Source organism: Miscanthus floridulus, chromosome 11 (genome assembly GCF_019320115.1).
Source record: "Miscanthus floridulus cultivar M001 chromosome 11, ASM1932011v1, whole genome shotgun sequence".
NCBI lineage: Eukaryota > Viridiplantae > Streptophyta > Magnoliopsida > Poales > Poaceae > Miscanthus > Miscanthus floridulus.
The window spans coordinates 934,597-956,510 of NC_089590.1; the positions used below are offsets into that span (position 1 = coordinate 934,597).

General features: G+C 48.8%; 1 pseudogene; it reads left to right on the forward strand.

Moving 5' to 3' along the window:
- The window catches only part of LOC136493932 (uncharacterized), a 171,580-nt pseudogene that overhangs the window by 135,895 nt on the left and 13,771 nt on the right, over window positions 1–21,914 (forward strand).

Here is a 21,914-nt window from a genome sequence, read left to right on the forward strand (position 1 = left end):
TGCGATGTCGGACGTGACGCTGCCTGCTCATCGCGCAGCCTCGCCGTGCTACCCCGCTGCGTGGCCGCTCATGCCACGGCAGAGCCACACCGGTGTCATTACGTCATCATGGCGATTTGTGCACTGCTGCACTGCCTACTCACTGCCACGCTGCGTTGCGATCGCTCGGTTGCCCCCACGTGCACATGGGATGTCTCGGCCACGCTCGCACCATCGCCTCGGCTTAATGGCACTATGGCGACATAGGCCACGCCATGCCTGTGTGTACCACACATGCACATGGTTCGGTCATGTGTCGCATAGCTCGGGCGCATGCACAACAGCATGTCTGGCTGACTACTTGCCGCCAAGGCTAGCCGAGTGGTGCCCTACCTCACCATTTCTCTTCCTCTTCCTCTGTTCTCGCTGTCGTGTCATGCCCACATGTGAGCTAGTAGGCGATCACCTTTCAGCAATTACTGGCGCCTACATTTTCGCGCTCTTGTCTTATCGCCAACCGAACCCGCACAGCCATAATGGGGCCTAGCCAGGCGCCAATTTGGTGTTTTCCCTTCGGCGTGCAGTGAAGGCCGCATCATGGCCATGACTAAGGCCAGGCCTCAATTCCTCCAATCGCGTCCAATTGCTTGCTCCACTGCACTTGTACTACTTCCCTCCTCGCCCTGCGTGCTTCCATCCAACCGCTACCGCACTCACTTCGCCGTTGATGCGTCCGTGCCACCGTGGAGCACCACCAGAAGGCACTGTCGCACGTGGCTAGCCCTGCTCGGGGCATCTTTGGCTGAACCATCTCCACGGGTAGGCTTGTGGTGAGTCACTAGTACTCACCCACTGTCTCTACCATTTTCGTAAGGCTGTAGCTCACTGGAACTTGGCTGCCACCGCCACAGGGTGCTCGTCATCGTGGAGAGGCCATTCTACTATGTCCTAGCTCGTCCAACTGCTGCCTAAAGTTGCGCGTCGTCCTATAGGTGGGGGTCAGCCTCCTAGGTGAGTCAGAGGGCCCCCTGGTTGCCCGGCATGGCAGTCCCGTGCCAGCTGATGCCATGCCGGCGTGCGCGGGGGTGTTGGGGACTGGCCGAATGTAAAGATGATTGGGGGCGAGGGCCTTTTGGCAAAGGACCTGACTGTAGGAATAGTGTGCATAGAGCGGCATTAATACTAGCAAGAGCGAGGGCGCTTTTGCAAAAGTGTCATGCGCGCGGGCTCCCTTCCGCGGTGGGCCGAACTGTGTGCGTGGGCCACACATGCGCACACGCGACACGCGCGCGTGTGGGCCATGTCCGCGTGGTGTTGGGCCATGTGGCTAGAATTCGTTTTTCCTTTTCTTAAGGAATTAGAGATAACTTTATATTTTAATTTTTGAGCTAAATTTTGAAAATTAATATCAATTCGCATAGGTGTCCAAAAATTGTGAAATAAATTTTGTTGAGTTCCTAAAAATGTTGTCTATCTGATGGCATAGTTAGCTTATGCATGACTGAGTTGATACTGAGGCCTATTAAATCAATTGATGAGTGTTTAGTATTATTTATATTAGTATTTGTAGGAATTTTTGTGGCAAATTGGTAATAGCTTTGACCATGAAATTTTTATAGTAGGTTCATTGTATTATTATGTGCTCAATGTAATTTTTGTGGCCCTAGAATAAACCGATAAATAAGGTAGTTAGGTGCTCCTTGTTTTAATATACATTAAATCATTAATAAAAGAAGAAATGCATTTTAGTTGCTAAGATAATACTTGAATGTTTCATACCTATTTAGTACAAAGGATGTGTAGCTTAGCATCTTAGTTATTAGAGTTAGCTTAGTAGCTTGGTAGATGTATTGTTATTTTAAGAGTTGTTGTCGTAATACTAAGTGTTACATCATCATTCCATGCATGTAGAGAATGAGTTGGTGGAGTTCATGACCGTGGACAAGCAGGAGTATGAGGAGGTGATCGAGGAGTATGAGGAGGAGGTTCTCATACAGGAGGAGATCCTAGAGCCACCACTGACTAACTGAGCTGACACCCCACCTACCCATGGCAAGCCCCAGTGCATAACCCTTATTTTGAATAATCACTGAATATATATATATATATGTGTGTGTGTGTGTGTGTGTGTGTGTGTGTGATGTGCATTTACGTTATAGGCTTATTGTTGAAACTACATGCATAGATATACCTACCTATGAGTCCTACTAGCTTAGGTCGAGTAGCTGTTATGCTTAGGTTTATCGGTAGCGTGAGTAACCTGCCGTTACTCATAATAGGTGATTATTATTATCACTCTCATAATAAAATGGTGAAAGGAAAATGGAGACCGAGCTAGGATATGGTACGGGTATTGGTGGGTGTAATAGGTTGTATCTCGTGGCCAATGGGGCATAGCTTGGTTATACTATTTTCCCTATTCGTGTCGGTTAAGGACCATCTTTTGCATTGGATTCTAGTCAGGTCATAGACTTATTATCCTAAGCACATACTTGCTTATAGGAGCGGGAAGGCTCGTTGCTCTCTTATTGTGGGTTCTGGCTCTTTCCAGCCTGACTGATTGGAGGTGGGGTGGTGGAGGTCTAAGCACCACACTGAGTCCAAGACTCAGGTGTGGGGGCTTAGAGTCTAAGTTTGGACAGGGACAACAGCATGGTCAGTAAAGCAGGAGAGTGATGGGTTGGTCCTGCTTATGCCTAGGGTACAAGTGGGGCATGTGTTTTGGTGTACCTAGCTAGGCTACATTGGTTTACGAATCGCTGTGTAATACGGTACGACTTGTCTATGATCTAGCACCATAGTAAGAACTAGGAGATGAAAGGGAATGAATGAATCTGATTGCTCAACTCTTGCTTGGAAGTAGAATAGGTGCTTACATAGAATGGTTAGCTAAGGAACTAATTAGGACTACTAATAAGAAACATACATAAGGATTCATTACTAGTAATGCTTTTTCACAAAAAGAAAACCCAACAAACCATAAAGCATATCATATCCTTTGGAGTCGTGAAATTATTCCCACTAGTAGGGTAAGTCTTGTGAGTACATTGTGTACTCAGGGTTTATTTACCCCTGTTGCAGGTGTAGCTTGAGGAATGGTTGTTGTGTGGTGGATTCTTTTGGTGGGCACAGATGAATCCTTGTATCTTACCATTAGATGTGTATTGTAATTTCGCTGTTTAAATTCCGCACTCTGAACTTGGTATTGTAATAATATATTTCTAAGAACTCTTGTTGTATGACATGGACTAAGTATTGTAAACTCGTTCTCATTATTGAATCCTGGAGGAAAGACGTGGATTATTCGAGTTCTCCCTTAGGGTGTGCTCGACGGAACCGTCTGATGTAGCTTACTTTTGGGGTGCTTAGTGTCTAGTGGAAGACGAGTGCCTCTAGAAGCGTGCTATTTTGGGTGGTTCTACCACAGTTTAGGCTAGCACCTAAACCATTTTTTGGAGAGGAATTTTTGGAGTGCACTAAAGATCTTAGTAATAGTTTTGGCAAGGATCCATCTGGAATGAAACCAACCAGGAAGAGATGAAAGGAAGGGGATCCCTTAGTAATTTACAAAAGGAGATCTATTTGGTTCTTACTTCCATATTGGAAAGATTTGATGTTGGGTCATAATTTTGATTTCATGCATATAGGAAAAATGTGAGTGAAAGCATACTTAATACATTCATGGGCACTGATGAGAAGTCTAAGGATAATCTGAATTCTTGCCTCGACCCTCAAGCTCTAGGTATTAGAAGTGATCTTCACCCTGTTGATGTGGATGACCACATGTATTTACCAGCCGCACCATACTCAATGAGTTCGGATGAGAAAAAAATATTTTGTCAAATACTAAAAGGGTCAAGTTTCCTGATGGTTATGCATCTGATATTCTAATATACGACATAATATACATGTTTATGAGAAAAAGATATTTGGACTAAAGAGTCATGAGAGCCATATTATTCTACAACACTTGCTGTCACTTGTTGTGAGAAGGATATTGCCTAAAATGGTCAGTGCTGCAGTCATTCATATAAGTATTCTTTTCAAGAAACTTAGCTCACTGTAAGGAAAATGGACCCTAGGCCCATTTAATTTGGATTTTGGTGTTTAATGACCAACACAACCAAAATTGGACTAATGAATTTGCAAGTAATTGTTTTGTAGTTCAATAGGGTGCAAGACGTGACTTGGATGAAGGCGACATGATGATCCCATGATCAACACCAAAAGCAAGACCCTAGAAGCACAAGAGAAGACCCAAGATATCAAGCAAAGTCCAAGCACGAAGATGGAAACCAAGCCGGACGCAAGATCACGAAGAAATGAGCTCGGCAAAGGTGATCGGACGTGGCCCTAGGAGGACCGGATGCGTCCGATTAGTTGCTCGGCAACAACAGGCGTCAGCAACTGTGACCGGATGCTAAGCGAAGTAGTGACCGGATGCATGGACTTCACTATTCATCATCACAGCAACAACTCAGTGAGGACCGGATGCAGTAGCTGTGGACAACCAGACGCGCTAGGCAGTGGCATCCAATCGAGTCTAGAGAGGTTCTAGAGCGGTGCCAGCGTGACCGGACGTGTCCGATCGATGATGACGGACTTGGCAGTGCATCTGATCTCTATGCATGCACTCAATAGTCAAGACGACCAGACGCGTCCGATCAGTTGCTAAAAGCTGGGTTTCACCCCCAACGGCTACTTTCTCTATGGGGCTTATAAATAGACCCCCCCCAATCGGCCATTTGGGGTGTGGAGAGTTAAGGAAACATACCAATGGTGTTGATACACCATTTTAGTGATCTCCACTTGTAAAGTGCTTAGTGATTCATTAGGTGATTAGCGTAGGTGCTTTGCAAAGTGCTTAGGTTGATTAGACCACCGCTTATGCGCTTGCTCTAGGTTTAGGCCTAGTGTTTAGTGAGGTTTGCATACCTCTTATCACTCCGTGCTTGCGCGCACCATTATTGTACATCAGAGGGCTTGTAGTCTTGCGAGATCACACCAACCGTGTTTATGGTGTGGCCGCCACCATGTACCGGAGGGAACAAGGCCTGCGGCGTTTCGGACGAAAGCTTGATAGTGAAGACGTCGGGGAGCATCAGGGATAGGCTTGCCGAAAGGCACGTTAGAGACCCACTTGCGCGTGGGGAAGGCCCAAGGCTATCCACGGAGTTACCCAACCTGGAGCTTGGCCCTTGCGAGGGATTCCTTGTGAGGGGCTCCAACAAGGACTAGGGAAAGCTTACGCACTTCTCGATACCTCGGTAAAAATACCGGAGTCGTCGATGGGAGTTTGCATATCTCTACCTTACTCTTTAGCTTCCGCATTTACATTGCAGCCTTGGTTTGTGCTTTACTTTTCTAGCTTAGTGATATGCTAGTTGATAGGTTTGAAACCTATGTTGCATAACTCCTTTTTGTGGTAGAGATAGCAATACACTAGCAAAACCGTAGTTGCACATTTAGATAGTTTATCTTTTGCATAGGTTTTTGCTAAGGATAGAAAAAGAGGCCATAGTCTAGAGTTAGAGTTTTAAGTTGCCTAATTCACCCCCCCTCTTAGGCGTCACGGTCCCTTACACTCACCTGTCATTCGAATAAGTGATATGGAAAGTCTAGAGGCTGATATAGCTAAAACCTTGAGCCTTCTTGAGAATATATTCCTTCCTTCCTTCCCTTTTCGATATTATGGTACACTTGATGGTACATCTTCTTGCCCAAGCAAGAATAGCTGGTCTAGTCTATTTTTGCAGCATGTGGCCTATAGAGAGGTAATCTTTTTAGACATCTAAATATTGTAACATAGTTGAAGGTTTAAGTACCTACTATGTTTATAACATTGTCAATGTGCCTTTTGTTTTTATATAGATATCTAATATGATTAAAGGTTCTGTTCATACAAAAGGTCACCCCGAGGGATCAATTATGGAGTGGCCTACGTTTAATGAGTGCCTTACACTCTGTTCTCACTATCTACATGGTGTAAATCAATTGAACCATCAAAATATAAATCATGAAGATTGTAGCACAACTCCTTTCTTCCATAACATTGGTCGAGGATTGGCTGGAAAGTGTGCAGTGAGTATAGATCACAAGACATGGCTACAAGCTCATAGATATGTTCTATTCAACTATGCTGATATAGGACCATACTTGGAGTAAGACATCTCAATTATTTAACATTTCATTTGATCAATTTCCATCGACTGCTAAACTGATAAAATAAAACATTCACAGCAAGCATGCTCAATATCTATCCTCAATTGGTGTTCAAAATAAATGAGACATCAACCGCATGCATCATTCATCCTTTCATGAGTGGTTCATGCTACATGAATAGTATGCTGTTTTTTATTGATGCCAAAAAAACTCAAACAAATGTCAGTTTATTTATGCTAGAACATTATGCTATTTTAACACAGCAATCATCTAGATTATATTATATAGAACATGTGGTATGGTTATCTACTAGAACAATATGTCACTATTTATTTGCTAGAACAACATGTTGTTTTCTTGTGTAAAACTGATCTTGTACTTTTCCATGAAAAAAAGAAAATCTATGATATAGATGCTGCTGCTAAGAATTGGTTTTTAATCACCACTGCAAGGAAGTGGAAGGAATTTAAGGCAACCCTAAAGGAGCGTTCTTTTGATGAAACTTAACAGATGAGGAATTGAAGAAAAGGCATGGTGATAGAGTTAATGATGTAGATTGGAATTTTCTCATAAATTATTGGAAGTCTCCTGAATCTGATGTAAGGCTAATCTTATTATATACATATTGTCGGGTTTATAAACCTAGGGTCCCTCATGGACCGGCTTTCCAACAAAGGCTCGACCCAACAGACAAACATTGTGAGCAACGCACAACTCATGGGCCAGCCTAAAACACCTAAACAATAGGCCAGAAAGGACAATCCAATCTCCGACCGAAAGGCCTGGCAGAGGAGGAACTGTGCCCGCTTCCGACTCTGGCCTGCCTCTTTGACCGGAAGGCCTCACAAAGAAGGAACAACACTCACTTCCGACACTGGACCACCTCCGGATGGCCTCTCCGACCGGAAGGCCAGGCCAAACACCGTTTCCAACTCTGACCCGCATCTCCGACTAGGGATGTGCCAAACCACTATCCACTACTCTTCTTCAACTAGCGCAATCAGAGCTGACTGGGACTAACTGATCGGGGATGCCTGCTCAGTAAGGACCAGGAAATAGATGGAGAAAGTAAGGCAGGGCACCCAAGTCAACCGCAATACCGAGGAACGTACCTTGTACACCTATAGGACAGTACCCTGCGACCTCCCTATCATGACAGAACCCAAGCAGTGTTGTAGGCGCCGACATTTTTCCTACAGTATTGTGGGTGCCATCAACACCCATACCGGACAAACACGATAAGGCTCCCCCACATGCCTCTGGGCATCAAACAGTGTTGTGGGCGTCGGCATTTACCGTACCAGACAAACATAGTAAAACCCCTTGTATGCCTCTCAGCATCAACAGTATGGCAGGCACCGACATCTACCATACCAGAAGAAGACGACGTAACCTCCCACCTACATCTAACATCAAATAGTATTGTGGGCGCCTACCATCATCTTGTACCCGTTGGTGTGGGCAATAAGACATTAGCATACTTACTCTCTCCCTCTCACTTATAAGGCCATCCCCTTCATCTATAAAAGGGGATGCGCTCTATTCCAACAGGGGGATCGATCAGTTTTACTAGTACACAACAATAGAACCACCAGGTTCAAACCACAAGCACATGCTCGAACACTTAGGACATAGCAGAGCTTCTGTCACTCTTGGCCCCTCTGACCAGAGTCCGACTAGACCTCTTGTACCCCCCATCTTTCTCCTTCTCATTTGTAACCCCACTACAAACTTCAAGCATCTGGGCTCAGGAATAAAGTCACCGACCGACTCAAACTGGACGTAGGGCATGCTGCCTAAACCAGTATAAACCCTATGTCATTGAGTGCTAGGTGAAAGGACCTAGGATGCCTCCTAGAGGGCGGTGAATTGGCATTTCTAAAAATTAACACCTTTAAATGTGAAAACAATTAGAAAAGAGAGTTTCCAAAATGGAAACTCTAAATTAAGAGTAATACCACCCCTCATAAGTTAGCCACATAGTAAACAAGATATAAAGAATACATCTAGAAGCTATAACCCTGCAACACAAAGTTAGAACAGAGAATAAATATTTTTAGCACAAGTATGAAATACCAGACATGTCCGGCATGCATGGTTTCTGCAGAGAATCCCCAAACTTGCTCCTTTCGATTTCTATCTTCAAACCAAACTACAGGCACCTACTAGAGATGACAATATACATAGAGAGCCTACACAAAAGCTAGAGCAACATAAATATCAAATGAAATGTGAATTGAGACACGATATTTGTTTTACCAAAGTTTGGACTCGTTCGAGTCCTACTCTCCGTTGAGGGGGCTGCAGGTGACCAAGCGAAGGTCAGCCCTAGAGGGTACCATGAAGGTCACTCTAGCCAGAGTCTTTTCCAACTCCTTTTCCTCCTTCCACTAGTTGATTCCGAGGTGGCAAAATTGACCGTTACAAACTTTCCGAGGCACACCACAATCTCTCGGGTGCTCTCCGGTGACGCCTAACCATCTAGGACCAAAGAGTCCAAGAGTAACAAATGCAAATCACAAGATTGACAATATGCGCAAGTGCTCAAGTGGTGGTTTGCTCTCTTTTTCAAATTCTCTCTTAACCCACAAATGGATTTTGCGATTTGGATCACACACTCACTAAGAGAGGGCTTAGGAGAGTTGGGAAGGCTCAAAAACATGTATGTGTATCAGCAGAATCAGCAGCCTCCCAAGGTGGAGGCTTGGGGGTATTTTATAGCTCCCTTGGAAAAACTAGCCATTTTATAGCCGTTGCCATACCAGACACGTCTGATATAACTTACACTGCGCCAACGGTAACTAAGTTACAATGTCAATGTTAGGTGTCGAAACTCCCGATGAATGCTGAAACTCCTGACTCACATCAGAACTCCTGACCCTCAGCATATTTGAAAACTAAGTAACTGAGTTGAAGTTTGTGAGGTGTTGGAACTCCCGACACATGCTGGAACTTCCGACCGTCGGAACTCCCGACTCACGTCAGAACTCCCAACCCTCAAGGCATTTGAAAACTAGCCGTTGGCCTCTAGTCGTCCATACCAGACACGTCCGGTATGACTACCTGACACATACGATATGACTAGGACAGTGAACCATCTAAGTCAGTTAAGCGCGACATATCAGAACTCTCGACCATTGTCGGAACTCCTGACCTTCGAAACTTTCGACTCATGTCGGAACTCCTGATGAACCAACCCAAGAACAACAAGAATTTTATCGTTGCTGGGCACATACTGGACACGTCCAGTATTAATACCAGATCAGCAAAACACAGGTTAGCTCATTTGTCTCTCAAACACTCAAAACTCACATGGGTTGGCTTGAGCACTTATGAAACATTATCTATCAACATGATGCATCCTTCTTAATAGTACGGCATTCCTATTAACTCAATTATAAAGAGTATAATGAATTTAAACCTTTTGAGTTGATCTCTTTCAATCGAAGTCGTGTATTCCACTCTTCATCAAGTGAGGGTGCCAACATGTTGATATTGATCTTTTTACTTGAGCAAAGCCATCTTGAGCACGTGACTTGACTCCATTCATAAAATTTGAATAATCCCAAATGTATCAAGTCACTTCCATCAAACACTCCAATAGTGATTTGATCCTCCACATTAACATGACCATCATAGCTTGATTAGTACCTCAACTAAATACAAGTACTTCCTTCTTCACCCTAGCTAGGTTCTTCGGCCGCCAAGCCGTCGCTTGCCCTTCACCCTTGCTTAGTACCTCGAAGCCTTTCGTTGCTATCTTCACCATCTCAAGCCAACAAGTCACATCTTGTGTTGAATCATTCATTCATGTATTGTTATCTTTGTCATTTCCATTTTGGCAAGCTTCAAATATGAGACCATTCCATATGCAATCCCTTATGTCTCATTAATTAATTCTTATGAGCTTGCTATCACATAGTACATGGGAATCCCACAATAAATAAGCCTTGATATGAATTCCATTTGCATTGTTGTCTTGTGCTTGAACTAGATTATTTATACAACAATACATTATTTTGACTTTCATTAAGTACCGGTGAGATAACCTATTTCCTGTCCATATTTAGCAAATGGGTTAGACCTTTAATCATGTTGTCATTCAATCATCAAAACCCACTAAAGGGCTAGATGCACTTTCACTAGGCCACCTCCGATCACAACATACGATAAAACTACAAATATTTATGTGTTGGTCACTTTTTGCACCGACAGTTGGCGGCGTCCGTGGGGAAGACGCTATATGTTCACACTTTTGGTCATCGGATGGCCCACTTTTCCACCACCTTCACCATGGCGGGCTCAAGCGATACAACTCACTTCGGCTCACTAGAGTTTCCCATGCTCCCACCCATTGGGATGTGGGTTCCACCTATCTTCGAGCCGTCCTAGGCCTTTCTCTTTGGAAACCTACGTCGTGGACCGGCTCGGCATACTACACCTCCACGAGGAGGCACTTGTTCCAACGCCCGTCGGAGGGGCGCCCTCCCTCAGCTCCGAGATGCACGATGACTTCAACGATGAGGCGCATGCGCTTCATTCCGAGCAAACTCTCTGCTCAAACCACGCTATGAGTAATGTACATACTGTTATTTACTCACTATTTGCTATCTTCTGCAGATTATTCAGAGGGACCCCGTTATCCCTACCACGACCGCCATGCGACTGGTTCCCCTATGGCCTCGTGTCCCCCATGGATGCGTACACCCAGGGGCTCCAAAGGATGCTGGCGCCACCCCCTCTCACGTCCAAATTCTTGGGGATGGCGAGCTATGCTCCCACCTGTTTCTCGACCTCATGGATGACAATGTTGAGAGTGACGGCTCCAGCATCGGTGACATGGCACCTAGCCACCGTCCATCCTGAGAGTGCGCTATAACGGACGCTCTGAGACAGCCGCCGGTGGTAGCGGAGTCCTTGTAGACTCACACCCCTCTAGACCCTCATGTGGGGCCCTCGTGCTCACATGGAAGCAAGGCAAGGAGCTACGACAACAGTGGCAGAACCAGCCGCCACCTATGCCGACATGCTCGGCGCACCGCACTACTCCCCGTCTGCATAAACCGGTGAGCGGTGCCCAAAGTCACGCCAGCCAGGTCTAGCACAACATCATGGATGGGGGAAATGATCCCCCACAGTTTGCTTGGGCTGACCAGAACATTGCTGCTACGGCAATGCTTCTACGTGGCCTTCCTGAGCCGAACGACCCCCAGGAACAGGTGATCCACCGAAGCCTCTAGGCACTGGTGGAAATCACCACCGTTCAATAGGCGGAGAGCTCCACATCATGACACCAACTCACAACCTCTCTCCCCACCAGAGGAGTGGGGACGCACCAGACGAATCGCTCCACCTGCTCACCACTACAGCCGCCGAGAGCAGCATAGGAGGCCACATCTGCACCCTGGCTTGACCTAGAGCCCGCTCCACACCAACCGCCTGTACGCGAGTGGCTCAGACTGAACCAAGATGCTCGTAGCATCATCAGCAACTAGCGGTAGTCCTAGCATGATGATGGCGTCCATCGAGCGGTAGTGATGGTAGGCGACATAGACCTCGGCTAGACCATCACAAGGAGTGGTGAAACGCACCCCAGGCGCGATCGCCGACCGGATGACTGGAGTCCCAACCTAGATGGCCCGAGACTATGGGCCTTTGCCCAACGCATCCAGAGAGTGCCACTCCCACAGTGCTTCAACGGAGGCCGAGGTAAAGGCAAGGCCACATGCAAGGATCAAGACAAGGGCCCCTCCATGCAGAGGGGCAAAAGGAACAAAGAAGATCATCACCGATTGGACAACTCTGTGTTGGTCGCCATAGCTGATAACACGGACAAGCAGCCCCAATAGGGCCTTCCAGACCACTTCAACGAGCTCATGGAGAGCCCGTGCACCAACCACGCCTACCCCACCAAACACCTCTACAAAGACTGCGTGCTCCTCAAGCGCCTTCTGCGATAGGCCAGCAGGCCCAAGGAAGGAAAAGGCAAACAAGCAGCGGCCAAGAAAGGGGGCATAGCGGGCAAGGATCCGGATGACTGAAGGTCCCTATATGGTGACTGAGGCAATCCGATAGGAGACCCAACGCCTACCGACTGAGGGACGACAATGGCAACGTTCTCACCAACACTTTGAACAGCGAACAGCTACGTCGTTTCTTCCTCTAAAATTTAGTCTTATCATTTTTACTTAACATTCGCTCCTATAAAGCGCCCTAACCCAAACACTTTTGGCCCGGGTCACTCAGGTGCTCCACGGGGATGCAATGTCACCCCTCTTTTTACTTTCATATGATAAATACATTTTTCTTGAACGAAAAGGCAGTCTATTCCTTTAATTACCTTATGTAACTTTGCTTAAAATATTCCGACCAATCGCACCCCGCCTCTACCTATGGTTACGAGCGACTTAGCCTCACGGGCCATGCCCGGGCTCTTAAGGTTGTAGCCTACGGTACGAATGGCAGGTGCGAAAAAGAAGAGAATAAAAAACAAAGTTATGCTAAGGTAAAATTAAGGAACGGACAAAACAAGCTTCCCCGAACGAAGTAGTTCCATCACAAAAACAAAGTTACTGTATTCATAAATACATAAAAACTCTTTACACAGGGGGATCCCCCATGGCATTATCTTCTACATTTGATAAAGTATTTCTACTCTTAAAACTTCTACTATGGCTCCACGATAGCATCGACTACCGGCTCGACCGACGGGGGAAGGGGCTGCTCGTCCTCTGACTAGGCAACATTTGGCTCGGTTGGAGGCAGGGCAATGTCCACTTCTGACCCAAGCTCCATGCCATCCGTAGGCTAGGCGACGTCCTCCTGACACCCGCTTCTGGCCATGTCTGTACGGCGGGCATCCATCACCCACTGCGCAGAGTCTTGCTCGGCCAACAACTTTGCATGTGGTAGCAAGCTCTCCCCAAGCGACTAGATGTCCTCCGTGCTATAGCCAATGGCATACCCGCTGCAGATGGTGGTGAAGTCTAGGTTCGGGTGGTACGTCGCCACCAAAGTCAACACCCTCGACGACCCGTAGAACAGCCCATCGGTGATGAGGGCCCAAACCTCATCCGGAACCTCTGCTAGCCGGATGGCGGGCGCACTGGTACTTGGCACCGACCCAAAGACCTCTGAGACAACGAGCTGGACAATATTGCGTATCTTGTCAAGTTCCCCCTTGAGAGCATGTCGCTCTTCAAGGGACTTGGCCAGTGCCTCCACATTCCAGCCAAACATCACTTTGGCCATCTCTAGGTACTGCTCCAACGACTCCACCATTCCACCCAACTCTAGAAAGAGGACAATAAACTCAGAATCAAGCTAAAGGAGGAAACCAACACATCAAAAGCAGAAAGGGTACTTACTAAGGCAGGTGTTCTCAAGGATGGAGAGTCCCTCCGCCTACCGGGTCACCTACTCGTGCAGCCAGGTATTTGCCTCCTCCGTCCCCATCACCTAGCCCCAAAGCGCAAGCACTTCCTAGTCAGCCTCTGGCCGGGCCTTTTGCTCCGACTCTAGGGCCTTCCACTCTGAATCTAGGGTCTCCAAGGCTCTTTGGAGCAATGCCTCAGTGTTCGCTAGGGACTTCTATAGCGTCGCCTCAGTCTCCGCCTGGCAGGCCTTCACCACCTCAAGCTCCCGCTTGACGACAGTCGCCCGTTTTGCCACCCATACCTCGGTTACCTCCGCCACCCGGTCCTAGGACTCACGGCAAGTGGACTCCAGTTGACGCTCAAGCTTGGCCATCCAGGCATGCTCCATCTAGAGGAAACAGGACTTGTGGCACAACATCTCCTCCAGACCCTACAAAAATGAGAAGCAAGCATGATGAGGCAACCGACAAAAGACCAAGGGGTCAAGGATGAGCGTGGGAAACTCACCATCATGGCACAACATAGGTCGACCATGACCAACTGCTGAACAGACTCAACCCGCTCCTAGGCCTCCTCAAGCTTCATTGATAGCTTGTTGAGATTGGACTCCATGGCGAGTCCTCTCCCCCAAGGATATCCCAGAGCTAACACTCCTGTGAATCTCGAAGGACAAAATGAACCTTCATTGGGTCCTCAGGATAGGGTCACTCCAGGTCAGTATCCTCCAGCCTACAGGAGGGCCTAGCCCCCGACCAGACCACCACCAGCTCCTACGACGGCGCCGGTAGCTCCACCACGTCATCTACTTCATCGTTGGAGGGAATCTCCACCACCTTGGTTTCATGGGCCATCGATAGGCGTTCTGGCTCCATATCGGCCGCACCTCCCCCCGACACCTCCAGCACTGACCGGGAAGGTGAGCCACATAGCCCTCAGCCTGGAGAGGTAGGGAGCCCGGTTTCCCTCTCCTCTTCTGACACAGCCGATGGGGGAGGGTCCGCAAGGGACACATCTAACACGGCCTTCGCCGTCACCACCTGGATCGCCACCAACACTGTCGCCACCGCTGCCACCGTACAAGCGATCGTCCTAGGGGGCACCACCCCCGGAAGGGAAGGACCTGCCGCCACCACCCTGCTCTCCCCGCCGCTCGCCACAGCGCGCTACAAGGTGGGCCTCTAATCATCCTGCATGGGAGTTGGGGCGATGCTCAGCCCCGACAACATCCAATCACTATCAAAAAGGTATGGGTTAGTCACACTCCAAAAAAACTCAGCAGCAAGATCGAAAAGAAACAAAGAAAGGCATACCGGGATGTAAGCGGTATGACTCTAAAACCCCAACCCAACATTAATGGGCCCACAGGGCAAGGACCGCTCCCGGGCTACGACACATGCCCCCTTACTTTAGCCGAGGGTAGAGTCGACCCAACTAGCTCCTGCCTAGCCCATGAGTCACCATGACCTTCAGCTCAAGGCATGCCGACCGGAGCAGCTAGCGGGGCATCCTCCCGCTGTGAGTTGTGCACTGGCGTCGTCCCCGATGACATGTGGGTGTGAACCCGTTCCTCTGACCGCCTAGCCTGTCCTGCTGCGCTCGCGGTAGGCTGGGATGAGGCCAGCGATGCCTCAGAAGGGCGCGGTGACTGTGTCCTCTTTGCCTCCTGTCTGTCGACGGTGTCCACGCTCGCAGCATGCATCCTCGGCGTAGGAACATCGCCACGCCTCTCTGCCTCCTGCCCATCGCCAACATGTGTGGCCACAAGATCACAATGCTCCACTGAGGTCACAATAACCTCCTGGCTTTCCTCCTCCTTGGAGAAGATTATGTCATCACCCACCTCTATGGGGGCCTCTGACTCGAGCTCTGACTTGACGTCGCTCCTATTTTCCCTGGCCCACACGCGCTAGGTGATCTCCTTCTCCTTCTCATGCTTCCACCGAGCCTCCTTGGTTTTCTTCTTCTTCCTGGCATTCACCACCTCCTTTTGGGCGGCCTACTGTGCCATGCCCTCCGGCCCCTTCGGAAGGCGCGGTCAGGACTTGTAAACTCCAAGTCCCTACGAAACACACGACTCAATAAAAAAAGGAAAACAAAGGGGAAAAGAGCACAGAGTAAAGAGAGGGGAGCACACCAGTTTGGACACCGTCGAGGAGTTAAGAGGTCCAGGCTTTCCATCGAGGTTCTCTTTAGGCCTCAGCTACAGCACCCGGTCGAGGTGACTCCAAACCTCGTCGTTCGGCAGCTCCTCTGGTGACACACGATCAGGGTCCGTTGGGCCGCTGTACTTCCACATTGGCCGCATCCTCTCTACCAGTGGAGTGACTCGACAGTGGAAGAGGGTATGGAATACTCGCACCCTATTGAGGTCACGCCGCACAAGCGTCTGGAGCTCCTTCTCGATAATCTCCACCTAATGCTTCTGTCGACTTGCGGGGCCTCGTGACCAGCTCTCCAACTTCTCTGGCCTCCTACTGATGAAAGGGGGGAACAGCGCCTCCGCTGGGCTCCTGATGTAGTAGCATTCCCTATGCCACCCCCGGTTGGAGTCATAGGGGATATACACAGGGTAAGAGCCCCCCGCGCTCAATTTCTTCTAGAGCGTGAAACCCCCCACTGGCGTGATCATGAGCGGATTCCCCTTCGACAAAGCTTGCCTAGAGAGAACATCCACCGGAAAAAGTCCACGTGCGGCTCCATCCCAAGGAAGGCCTCGCACACGATGACAAATCCAGTGATATGCAGCACCCTAGTCAGATTGAGGTGCTACAGCTCTAGGCTCCACTCATTAAGGAGCCCGTGCAGGAACCAGTGTGCGGGGTATCCTAACCCATGCTCATGAAAGGCAAGGAAGGAAACAACCTCACCGGCCTGAGGTTGCGGGAAATCCTTCCTCCCGGGAGCCCTCTAGTGTGCCACCTCCTTCGGCAGCAGAAACCCCTTCTCAGCGGTGGCCTCTAGCACCTACTCCCTCATGATAGATGACCTCTAGCCTGACATCTTGCTCCGGGTTCACAAATAGATCTATGAGTTTTCTCGTCTCCCTTGCTCTCCCCTTTTCTCTCCTAGGAACCGCCGTGGCGCTCAGACGCTCTTGGCGAGAAGGTAGAAAGAGAAGAGACAGTAGATGAGGGATAGGCGAAGGAATGGGGTGAAAGCCCTCTCCCTTCTCCTACTTAAAAAATAAGCACAACAGTTGGGAAAGGCGTGGCGATAGGGGAAAGGTGAAATGACAGGGGCAAAAAACCCTCTCCCTTCCCCCATTCAATGCAGATGGGATACTATGGGACACGCCCTAACCGATAGGACATGCCCTGACTGATGGAATGGCACCTGGTCAGATAGGACGTGGCCTGGGTATGGCCCACCACTACCACACGACCAGGCACGAGGAACAAAGCACCACCACGCGTGGGTGGCTCTCTGCCTTCCTAGGCGGGACTTGGAAAAACCCAAACAATGGGATCTCTGCCAGAAGAGACCATCGGGCTTCCTAAGTCAATCAAACGGCTTAGGAAAACACTGAGAGATAGGTAAGGAGCAAAGGGATGCCCCATGTAGGCCATGCCAACTCTATCACAAACGATGAGCATGGATCTCGGTCGGACATTTCTGATTGGAGCTCCTCAAACCCCATCACTCGAGTCATCAAGGTAACATTACCGACCCCCACTCTTTCTTTATAATCATTCATACATCCATACAAGCATTCATTCCATACACCCGCGCCCCTCGGATGATTCAACCCCAAATCACCCAGGGCTCGGGGGCTAAAGCATTGCGTATGCAGTCAAATGCATCACAATGGTCTGTGTTGCGTCACGAAGCGGCAGTTTCCTCATTCAAACATGAGCAACGACCGACCAGGGTTCGAAGGCTGGTCCACAAAGGGCTTGAGGCTGCCTCACGTCAAATAGAGCCAGGGGAGAAAATATAGATGAGCCCCGAGCGGCCCTCGCCCAGTCTGCCCCAAAGCGGACAGGGTCATCTCAACATTCTCGTTCGATCCAAAACCTCGCCAAATCCATAGAATCTCCATTGAGGGGAGGCCAACGGGCCACCTGGGTCGGTCTTCAGAATAACCTAGGCATCTATTGGGTTACGGGTTAAGGAGCAGTGGAATGTCATAAGACGGCTATGCCGACCCCGTCATGAATGATGGACCCGGATTTCACTCGATCATACCCGTTAGCAAGCTCACCGAGCGCGTCACCTGAGCCCGAGAGATCGAGGCAAGCGACGTTAGCTTAGCCCCTCTAGTTGTGAGAAACCACGGATAGGGTAACACACAAAACTCAACCAACCCCTACCAAAGGCCAACCGGGCTCAAGGGCTCAAGACACCAAAAAACGCCTCGGCTGCGCCTGAGTCCACGACTCTGACTCACCCAAAATCCCTCGACGCGGCCAGTGCCTAGATCCATGAGTCTATTTCAATCCCTAGGCTACACCGACGCCAGGATCCATGAGCTCCATCTTGCCAAATCCCTAAACTAACTGCCTCGGCTACGTGGGCCGCACCGATGCTAGGATCTGCGAGCTCCATCTCGCCCGATCCCAAAACTAATTGCCTCGGCTGTGTGGGCTGCACCGACGCCAGGATCCACGAGCTCCGTCTCGCTCGATCCCTAAACTAACTGCCTCGGCTGTGTGGGCTGCACCGATGCTAGGATCCACGAGCTCTGTCTCGCCTGATCCCTATAAAACCGCCTCGGCTGTGCACGACACCTTGGTTGACGACTCTGCCTCGAGTAAAATGCACGCACACACGCCCACTGACAAAACCCCCCAAGCGATTAGACTCGAATCGCCTGGGGGCTCGGGGGGCTACACCCGTGGGTGCGCTCACGCGCATTCACTAACAAAACAAAACTTTCCCCGCTGGCAACACGAAAACCCCCCTAGATGATTCTACCCGAATCGCCCGGGGGCTCAGGGGCTACACCCGCGGGTGCGCTCGCGTGCACCCACCATCAAAACAAAAATCCCCTAGATGATTCTACCTGAATCGCCCAGGGGCTCAGGGGCTCCTATCGGGTTCATAAACCCGGGGGTCCCTCATGGACCGGCTTCCCAACAAAGGCTCAGCCCAACAGACAAACATTGTGAGCAACGCGCAACTCATGGGCCAGCCCAAAACACCTAAACAACAGGCTAGAAGGACAATCCAATCTTCGACCGAAAGGCCTAGCGGAGGAGGAATGGCGCCCGCTTCTGACTCCGGCCCACCTCTCTAAACGGAAGGCCTCACAAAGAAGGAACAACACTCGCTTCTAACATCGGCCCACCTCCAGACGGCCTCTCCGACTGGAAGGCCTGGCCAAACACCGTTTCTAACTCCGACCCACGTCTTCAATTGGGGATGCACCAAACCCCTATCCACTGCTCTTCTCCAACTAGCGCAATCAGAGCCGACTAGGACCAACCGACTGGGGATGCCCGCTCGGTAAGGACCAGGAAACAGATGGAGAAAGTAAGGCAGGGAACCCAAGTCAACTGCAATACCGAGGAACGTACCCTGTACACCTATAGGATAGTACCGTGCGACCTCCCTGGCATGATAGAACCCAAGCAGTGTTATAGGCACTGACATTTTTCCTACAGTATTGTGGACGCCATCAACACCCATACCGGACAAACACGGTAAGGCTCCCCCCACATGTCTCTGGGCATCGAACAGTGTTGTGGGTGCCAGCATTTACCGTACTAGGCAAACATGGTAAAACCCCTTGTATGCCTCTCGGCATCAACAGTATGGCAGGCATCGACATCTGCCATACCAGAAGAAGACGACGCAACCTCCCACGTGCATCTGACATCAAACAGTATTATGGGCGCCTACCATCATCTTGTACCTACCGGCGTGGGCAACAAGACTTTAGCATACGTACTCTCTCCCTCTCACTTGTAAGGTCATCCCCTTCATCTATAAAAGGGGATGCGCTCTATCCCAATAGGGGGATCGATCAGTTTTACTAGTACACAACAACAGAACCACCAGGTTCAAACCATGAGCACACGCTCGAACACTTAGCATATAGCGGAGCTCCCATCACTCTCGACCCCTCTGTCTAGAGTCCGACCGGACCTCTTGTACCCCCCATCTTTCTCCTTCTCATTTGTAACCCCACTGCAAACTTCGAGCACCTGGGTTCAGGAATAAATGTAACACCCCAGGTGTTTGTCACCAGTTAAGCAGTGGGTTTAAGCTCAACCATGACATGTTGAGTGGTAATGAAGGTGTCAAGATCAAATCTATATGATGGAGCTCCAACTTAAACTTGGGCCACGCACAATTGCTTACATATGGACCCTTGTTAAGATTATGCAAGAGTAATGTTAAACATGCTTATTACATGTACATTACATCCCCATGCATCCATCTAGACCCGTGGAAAAGTTTCATGAAGTTGGAATCAAAAAGTCACATGAAATGATAAGTCATATCTTTGCATGAATTGCTTTATCAAGTGACTGGAAAACATATGAAGTCAACCAAACCTTGTAACCTTGCTCAAACAACTCTAATTGAACTCTACAACAAAAGTTATGAAGGGTTCGTGTTGAGCGAAGGTGGAGAAAATGTCCGAAAATAATGGAAACCCTATATTTTGTAGCAGAAAGGACTTTGCGTTGACCGAGAAATAAAGTTGACTTCTGGACTAGATATGAGGTTTGACCAAAAATGAAAGTTGAAGAAAAGTTTGAGTATAACAAACTTTGTTAAAGGACCAAGTCATGATTTAGCTTCGAAATAGATCAAAACAGTGCTCAAAGTATAAGAGAAAAAGCTGAAATCAACCCGACCGTGTTTGTAGTCCGGATTTCACCGACATCAACGTTGACATCCCGCGTTCTCCAAATTTTGCTAAGCAACTTGAGTTGGTCCAAAAATAAAAGTTGAAGGTTATATTATGGGGAAGAACATACAAGAAGATGGCACCAGTTGCATTTCATTTCGACCATCAATTTTGGATGTTTGCTTGTCGCTGTCAAATCACTGACACTATCAAGTTTAGTACTAATTATCTGCTAATCCAACAGCCTAATGGCCGAGCACCCTTAAACAAAGTTGGAGAGCATGAGGAGTAGGTCAAACTTTGTTTTTGGCCCATTCCCTAAATTAGCCCAGAGCAAGCCCAAAAACGCGCCCCACGCCAGCCACTTCCTCGCACGACAGGTGTTCGGTGAAATGTCGTCGTGGCGACCATGCAGTGCAGCCGCGCGTCCACGCCCATGCCACGCGCCCTGCCTTGCCGAGCGTGATGGGGAGAGCCCGAGCTTCATTCACTCGCCCCTCTGCCTCTCTTGTTGTCTCCTGCTCGCCCTCCCTCGCTCTTCTCGTCACCAGAGCGCGCGGGCACCATGGATGCCACGCCGAGCTCGCGGCCGCTTGCGTTTCCGCCCCTCTGGGCTTCCTCGAGCTCCTCCGCATGTGCCACCATCTCCGCCTCGCCTCTCCTCCTCCCTCGCATGCGCTCGTCGCGGCTAATTCTGCTAGGGAGCTGCCGCCGTCGGCATGGCCACCATGGCGCCAGCACCCTCGCGTGGCTGGGCCACCATGGGACGCCCGGGGCTGAGCCGCAGCCCTGAGCGAGTGTGTGCAGGCCAGGGCCTTGCCGCGGCACTGTCGCTCGCCGCCGACGCTACCCTTGCCGGCCGGGAATCACGAGCCGGCCACCTCCTCTGTTCCAGTTTGCGTGGGGGACTTCGTCCTCAAATTCGACTAAAGGGAAGGGCCTAACTGCGAAGTCAGTGACTCCAGTGAACAGTGCCGAAAAGGATCAATTTGTTCGTGTTAATTTGTGTTTTCCGCAGGGACCCCGATGCAAGATTTCAACTCCTTTTCTCTGGTTTTTACAGATTTGAATGCTCCACTTTGAAAATTCGTAGTAATTTGTAGAAAAATCGTAAATTAGCAAATGAGGACTTTTTGGAATCCTTGTGAAATTCTCTATGCACCAGATCTATAATATTACACGTTTTACTTAAAGTTTTGGCTGTAAAAATATATTTATGCAGCTAGGTTTGTAATTCTAGTTGTATTTATCTTTTTTCGTAACTGCAGTTGTAGGGCTCCAAATGAAGTGAAATTTTTGTGGCATGCTACTCATGTGATGTTTGATGTGTGGTAAAAATTTCAGGATTTTAGGCTTGATCAATTTAGAGATATGAAAAATAACAAATGACATATGCTGCTTTGCTTCTATTCTGGACAGTTCTGCATGTATGCATTGTTTGGCTCAGTTAAGTTATGAATCATGCCTTGTTGATAATAAATGAGTTGTAGTAATTTTCATAAGCTTTTCAAAAAGCTAAAGAGCACAATTTTTGGTTAAGTATGTGTTTAGCTATAGTTGTTTAAAGTACTGTGGCAGTTTCTGCCCAAACCCAGACA